Raw genomic sequence first — 8,823 nt, 5'->3', positions numbered from 1 at the left:
AAGATACTGAGATTGATTCTGAAGGAGAAGTCATACATAATGCCATGATGGCGGACTTTGAACCTGTCACCATCAATGAGGCTCTCAAGAAGAAGGTGTGAGTGAACGTCGTGAAGGAAGAGGTTGAGGCAATTGAAAGAAACAAGACATAGGAATTGACTGTTCTACCTCAGAATAAGAAAGCCATTAATGTGAGGTGGGTTTTCTAAGGTAAAACTGAAGCCAAATGGTTCAGTTGCTAAGCATAAAGAAAGGTAAGTATCTAGGGGATTTCTACAAAAGTCTAGTTTAGACTATTTTGAAGTGTTTGCACCTATAGCCAGACATGAAACCATAAGGTTGGTTATTGTTATAGCCGCAAATAGGGATTGACCTCTGATACATTTAGATGTAAAGTCAGCTTTTCTAAATGGTCCATTGCAAGAAGAAGTTTATGTGTTATAACCTCGTGAATTTACGAAAGAGTATAAAGAATGGATGGTGTACAAGTTGCATAAAGCCTTGTACGGGCTAAAACAAGCTCCAAGGACTTGGAATCTGACGATTGATTCATTTTTCAAGCATCTTGGATTCAAGAAATTTGAAATAGAATATGGTATCTATATGTAACATACTTCTGATGACAATGTGATTATGGGGTGTCTTTTTGTGGATTACATACTTCTGACAATGAGTTGTACTTCTGAGATAAAAAAATTTAAGAAGGTGCAGATGAATGCTTTTGATATGACTGACCTTGGAAATTTGATATATTTTTTAGGGATGAAGATTTTTCATTCTGAGAAATGAATTATTATGGACTAATTGATGTATGAACTTGAGTTGCTGAAGAGATTTGAGCTAATGAATTGTAAGTCAGCACTCACACCTACGGAGACAAATCATAAGTTGGACTCTGATGATGATGATGAGGAGGAGGATGTAGATGCTACAACTTTCAAACAATTGGTTGTTTGTGTAACACCCTTCTACCCAAACGACATATTTAAAGAATTTATCAGAGTACAACATGTAGAAGAGTTTACATTTCATTCAACTTAACACTCATCACTTTACAACATAAAAATATTTTATTTATTTTAATAAAACTTCGCAGCGGACAACAACACAATTAACGATTTATAAAAATGTTTCAACAAAACATATCAATAATTTAGTCTTCATACACAACTTAAATAATAATATAATCTCTATTGAATCCCATAACCCCGGTGTCACATGACCAGAGCATTGACTCGACTCTGTAGAATAACTCTACACTTATTCTTCACCTCAACAAAAGCTACTCCTCATTATCTGCACATTGCTCATCATAGATGAACATAAACACATGCAGAAGGGGTGAGAATTACATTATTAAACAATAATATAACGACAGAATATAATATGAATAATTTGCACATATGTCAACACGGATCATCACAATCATCATTATAATCAACAAACTCATGAATATCAACAAAACAACACATCAATTGCAATGCACACACCCATGCATGACTCAACACGACTCGGTATACCCATTTTGTGACCACTACAGGATCACTACTCCCAGATTCACCACCATAGAATCCGAGTTCCCCATAAGGAACCAAGCCTCTCAACAAGCCCGGAGTCAACAACATCATTGGAACTCAGTCCGTTCATCACTAGGCATCGGCCTTTCATGAATGCATGCACATCAAACATGCATCATAATCAACATAGCAACAACAACATCATATAGTCATGTTATCATCATCATTAATAGCATGACATACAACTCAACAAAACAACAACAACATTACAACGATATCACATCTGGGAGTTTAAAACGCGAAAGCTGTCCGTCAAACTGATATGGCGAACGCCATTAGGCTAATGGCGAACGCCATTAGCGTTAAACGCTCTTATTCTGGAAAAACTGTCCGTCAAACTGATATGGCGAACGCCGTTAGGCTAATGGTGAACGCCATTAGCGTTAAACGCTCTTATTCTGAAAACTGTCTGTCAAACTGATATGGCGAACGCCATTAGGCTAATGGCGAACGCCATTAGCGTTAAACGCTCTTATTCTGGAAAAACTGTCCGTCAAACTGATATGGCGAACGCCATTAGGCTAATGGTGAACGCCATTTAGCGTTAAACGCTCTTATTCTGGAAAAAGGCCCAAATGGCGAGCGCCAAAGGCATAATGGCGAACGTCATTTGGCTGTTATGTGCATAAACAAGATTTTAAGCGCAGAAACAGTGGACGCGCGGCTTCTAAGCCTACAACCCAATATCAACATTTAACAATCATACATACACAACATACTTCGATTACAATGTATATAACGCCACCATACTCACAGATCGGACAATTTCCCTCAAAAACCACAACTTTCCCAATCTCCCTAAATTCCCCAAATTTATCAACAACCCAATCCTATATCATGTAATTGCTCGCATATTATCGTTTAATAAGGTTCAGACCCCTTACCTCTTTGGATTGAAGGAAGCTCTGAGCAATCTTTGGTCTTTTCCTCTTCCTTCTCTTTCTCTTCAGCGCTTCTCCCTTTTCTGACTCTGAGGCAAAATACGTGAAAATGAAAACCTTCAGTTATCTCCTTTGGCCTCTTTTACCCAATTCCACTTTTACCCTTCCACTCTTCATATTCCAATTATATTATTTATTTAATTATTATTAAAATAAATAATATCTATAATAATAATAATAATAATAATAATAATCCAATAATTCAACTTTATTTAATTAAATTAATAAAATACTATTAACTCAATTAAATAATTCTCTTATTTTAATCGGGTGTTACAACTCTCCCCCACTTTAGAAGTTTTCGTCCTCGAAAACATACCTCAAGCAAATAGAGCCGGATACGACTCCTTCATCTGATCTTCACGCTCCCAAGTCAAGCTCTCACCAGCTGGACCTCCCCAAACAACTTTCACTAGAGCAATTTTCTTACCTCTCAGGGTCTTCTCTTCTCGGTCATCTATCCGAATTGGCAACACCTCAACGGTCAAATTATCCCTCACCTGGATATCATCCAACTGAACAACATGCGACGGATCCGCAATATACTTTCTTAACTGAGATACATGAAACACGTCATGCAGATTAGAAAGCGACGGCGGTAAAGCTATCCGATACGCCACTTCCCCAACCCTCTTCAAAATCTGATACGGACCCACAAACCTCGGAGTAAGCTTTTTAGACTTTAAAGCTCTACCCACACCTGTCGTCGGAGTAACTCTCAAGAACACATGATCTCCCTCTTGGAACTCAAGTGCTTTTCTCCTCTTATCATGATAACTCTTCTGACGACTCTGAGAAATCTTCATCTTCTCCTGAATCATCTTAACCTTTTCAGTCGTCTGCTGCACAATCTCAGGTCCGAGTACAACACTCTCACCTGACTCATACCAACACAATGGAGTTCTACACCTCCTACCATACAATGCTTCATATGGAGCCATACCGATACTAGCATGAAAACTATTATTATAAGTAAACTCCACCAACGGCAAATAACTATCCCAAGAACCACTCTGCTCCAACACACAAGCTCTCAACAAATCCTCCAAGGATTGGATAGTTCTTTCAGTCTGACCGTCAGTCTGAGGATGATAAGCTGAACTCAACCTCAACTTAGTCCCCAACGCTTTCTGCAAACTTTCCCAAAATCTAGAAGTAAATCTGGGATCTCTATCAGACACAATACTGGATGGAATACCATGCAGCCTCACTATCTCCTCAATATACAACTCTGCCAACTTCTCTAAAGAGTGATTAATCTTCATCGGCAAGAAATGCGCCGACTTAGTCAATCGATCCACAATCACCCAAATAGAATCATTACCTTTCACCGTCCTCGGCAGTCCCGTCACAAAATCCATGGAAATGCTATCCCACTTCCATTCAGGAATCTTCAAAGGTTGCATCATACCTGTCGGTTTCTGATGTTCAATCTTTGACTTCTGACAAGTCAAACAGGCATACACAAACTTAGCAACATCTCTTTTCATACCCGCCCACCAAAACAACTTCTTCAAATCTTGATACATTTTAGTTGCACCTGGATGGATACTCAATCCACTCCTATGGCCCTCTTCAAGAATACTCTTTTTCAATTCAGACACCTCAGGAACACAAACTCTACCTTTAAATCGCAGGATGCCATTCCCATCAATCTCAAAATTACCACCATTACCCTGGTTAACCATAGTAACATGATCAACTAGAGCGACATCAACTTGCTGACCATTCCGAATATCTTCCAGAATTCCACTAGTCAACTTCAGCATACCCAACTTTACACTATCAGCGGAAACTTCACAACCCAAACTCATATCACGGAACTGTTCAATTAACTCAAGCTCCCGAACCATCATCATAGACATATGTAGAGACTTTCTACTCAGCGCATCTGCAACTACATTAGCCTTACCGGGATGATAACTCAATTCGAAGTCAAAATCCTTCAGTAATTCTAACCACCTTCTCTGCCTCATATTTAACTCTTTCTGATCAAACAGATACTTCAGACTCTTGTGATCACTGAACACTTCGAATCTGGAACCATACAGATAATGCCTCCACATTTTCAACACAAATACAACAGCTGCAAGCTCTAGATCATGCGTAGGATAATTCCTCTCATGAACTCTCAACTGTCTAGAAGCATAAGCTACAACTTTACCATTCTGCATCAAAACACCACCAAGACCCATCAAAGAAGCATCACAATAAACAACGAAGGACTCACCAGGATTAGGCAAGATCAACACTGGAGCACTGGTCAACCGCCTCTTCAACTCAACAAAACTCGCTTCACAAGCTGCATCCCACACATACACTTGACCCTTCTTAGTCAACTGCGTCAACGGCAATGCCAACTTAGAGAAGCCCTTAATAAATCTGCGATAATAACCAGCTAACCCCAGAAAACTGCGTATCTCAGTAGCAGACTTCGGAGTCTCCCACTGTAATACAGCATCAACTTTAGCAGGATCAACAGAAATCCCACCACTCGAAATCACATGGCCAAGGAAACTCACTTCCTTCAACCAGAACTCACATTTAGATAACTTTGCATATAATTTCTTTTCTCTTAACACCTGCAAAACAATTCTCAGATGTCCTGCATGCTCTTCTTCCGTCTTAGAATATATCAATATATCATCTATGAACACCACAACAAAATCATCAAGGTACGGATGGAATATACGATTCATATATTCCATAAACACACCTGGAGCATTAGATACACCGAACGGCATCACAGTGTATTCATAATGACCATACCTCGTACGGAAAGCAGTCTTCGCAATATCATCTGACTTCACTCGGATCTGATGATAACCCGATCGCAAATCAATCTTACTGAAAACATGAGCTCCAACCAACTGGTCCATCAAATCATCAATCCTCGGCAATGGATACCGATTCTTGATAGTCACCTTATTCAACTGCCGATAATCGACACACAACCTCATCGTACCTTCTTTCTTCTCCACTAACAATACTGGTGCACCCCAAGGAGAAACACTTGGACGCACAAACTTCTTCTCAAGCAATTCTTCAAGTTGCTTCTTCAGTTCAACTAATTCAGTTGCCGACATTCTATAAGGAGACATCGACACTGGACTCGTACCTGGTACTAAGTCAATGGCAAATTCGACTTCACGTTCTGGAGGTAAATCACTTACATCCTCCGGAAACACATCCTGAAATTCACAGACAACAGGCAAATCTACACTCACCACTTTCTTGGTACAGCTATCAGCACGGTGGCCTGGCTCGCCACACTTGAAACATTTACCAGCTATGGGAGATCCTCCCCCACTTGGCTTCTTCTCATCTACTACTTTCTGCTTACCTTTACCATTCGGAGATGCATAAGGACTACCACGATCCTTATTCTTCTTCTCACTAAGACTCTTGTAATGAGCAGTCCTAGCCTTGCTATCTTCATCAAATATCCTGCACTTATTAACCAGTGTAGGAAACCCACGAATCTCCTGGTAACCAATGCCTTGTTTGATCTCGGGACGCAACCCGTTCTCAAACTTGACACACTTGGATTCCTCAGCATCAACATCATTATAATGAGGACAATACTGCACCAGCTCCTCAAACTTCGAAGCGTAATCAGCAACAGACATGTTACCCTGCTTCAGTTCTAGAAATTCCATCTCCTTCTTACATCGCACATCAGCAGGAAAATATTTCTCCAGAAAGACCGTCTTGAACCTTTCCCAAGTCATCTCAGCACCTGGTACTTCAATTCTCTGGCGAGTGTTATTCCACCAGTTTTCAGCCTCTTCAGATAACATGTGCGTACCAAACTGCACCTTCTGTGCTTCAGTACACGTCATCACCCGGAAAATCTTCTCAATTTCCCTCAGCCAAATCTGAGCACCATCTGGATCATAGCGCCCTTTGAATGTAGGAGGGTTATTCTTCAGAAACCTTCCCAAATTCTTAAACTCGTCGACCGGCGGATTCTGCTGCGCCTGCATAGCCTGCGCCATAGCAGCCAAAGCCTCAGCAATCGCACGGTCGTTTTCTCCAGCCATACTCTGTACAACACAACCACCACCGTTAAATATCGACAGTGTCATTTACACTAATCGACCAACAGGGAAAACATCACATTATGACTCGACTGGACTAACTATGCTCTGATACCACTAATGTAACACCCTTCTACCCAAACGACATATTTAAAGAATTTATCAGAGTACAACATGTAGAAGAGTTTACATTTCATTCAACTTAACACTCATCACTTTACAACATAAAAATATTTTATTTATTTTAATAAAACTTCGCAGCGGACAACAACACAATTAACGATTTATAAAAATGTTTCAACAAAACATATCAATAATTTAGTCTTCATACACAACTTAAATAATAATATAATCTCTATTGAATCCCATAACCCCGGTGTCACATGACCAGAGCATTGACTCGACTCTGTAGAATAACTCTACACTTATTCTTCACCTCAACAAAAGCTACTCCTCATTATCTGCACATTGCTCATCATAGATGAACATAAACACATGCAGAAGGGGTGAGAATTACATTATTAAACAATAATATAACGACAGAATATAATATGAATAATTTGCACATATGTCAACACGGATCATCACAATCATCATTATAATCAACAAACTCATGAATATCAACAAAACAACACATCAATTGCAATGCACACACCCATGCATGACTCAACACGACTCGGTATACCCATTTTGTGACCACTACAGGATCACTACTCCCAGATTCACCACCATAGAATCCGAGTTCCCCATAAGGAACCAAGCCTCTCAACAAGCCCGGAGTCAACAACATCATTGGAACTCAGTCCGTTCATCACTAGGCATCGGCCTTTCATGAATGCATGCACATCAAACATGCATCATAATCAACATAGCAACAACAACATCATATAGTCATGTTATCATCATCATTAATAGCATGACATACAACTCAACAAAACAACAACAACATTACAACGATATCACATCTGGGAGTTTAAAACGCGAAAGCTGTCCGTCAAACTGATATGGCGAACGCCATTAGGCTAATGGCGAACGCCATTAGCGTTAAACGCTCTTATTCTGGAAAAACTGTCCGTCAAACTGATATGGCGAACGCCGTTAGGCTAATGGTGAACGCCATTAGCGTTAAACGCTCTTATTCTGAAAACTGTCTGTCAAACTGATATGGCGAACGCCATTAGGCTAATGGCGAACGCCATTAGCGTTAAACGCTCTTATTCTGGAAAAACTGTCCGTCAAACTGATATGGCGAACGCCATTAGGCTAATGGTGAACGCCATTTAGCGTTAAACGCTCTTATTCTGGAAAAAGGCCCAAATGGCGAGCGCCAAAGGCATAATGGCGAACGTCATTTGGCTGTTATGTGCATAAACAAGATTTTAAGCGCAGAAACAGTGGACGCGCGGCTTCTAAGCCTACAACCCAATATCAACATTTAACAATCATACATACACAACATACTTCGATTACAATGTATATAACGCCACCATACTCACAGATCGGACAATTTCCCTCAAAAACCACAACTTTCCCAATCTCCCTAAATTCCCCAAATTTATCAACAACCCAATCCTATATCATGTAATTGCTCGCATATTATCGTTTAATAAGGTTCAGACCCCTTACCTCTTTGGATTGAAGGAAGCTCTGAGCAATCTTTGGTCTTTTCCTCTTCCTTCTCTTTCTCTTCAGCGCTTCTCCCTTTTCTGACTCTGAGGCAAAATACGTGAAAATGAAAACCTTCAGTTATCTCCTTTGGCCTCTTTTACCCAATTCCACTTTTACCCTTCCACTCTTCATATTCCAATTATATTATTTATTTAATTATTATTAAAATAAATAATATCTATAATAATAATAATAATAATAATAATAATCCAATAATTCAACTTTATTTAATTAAATTAATAAAATACTATTAACTCAATTAAATAATTCTCTTATTTTAATCGGGGTGTTACAGTTTGTCTGAGATATCTGTGTATCACCAGATCTGACATATGTTATGCAGTTGGAATTGTGAGTAGGTTTATGAATAAACAAAAATGGTCATATTACCAAGTTGCAATCAGGATTTTGAGGTATGTAAAAGGGACCTTGAAGCATGGAATTCTGTTTTCATCTGGAGTGTCAGATGATGCTGAGCTGATATGCTACTTAGACTCTGATTAGTGTAGAGACAGAGTAGAGTAGACTCTGATTAGTGTGGAGACAGAGTAGAAAGAAGAAGCACTACATGATGCACATTTATGTATCTGGGAGCCC

This window comes from Lathyrus oleraceus, chromosome 4 (genome assembly GCF_024323335.1).
Source record: "Lathyrus oleraceus cultivar Zhongwan6 chromosome 4, CAAS_Psat_ZW6_1.0, whole genome shotgun sequence".
NCBI classification, from domain to species: Eukaryota; Viridiplantae; Streptophyta; class Magnoliopsida; order Fabales; family Fabaceae; genus Lathyrus; species Lathyrus oleraceus.
Note: the sequence above shows the minus strand (reverse complement) of the source record.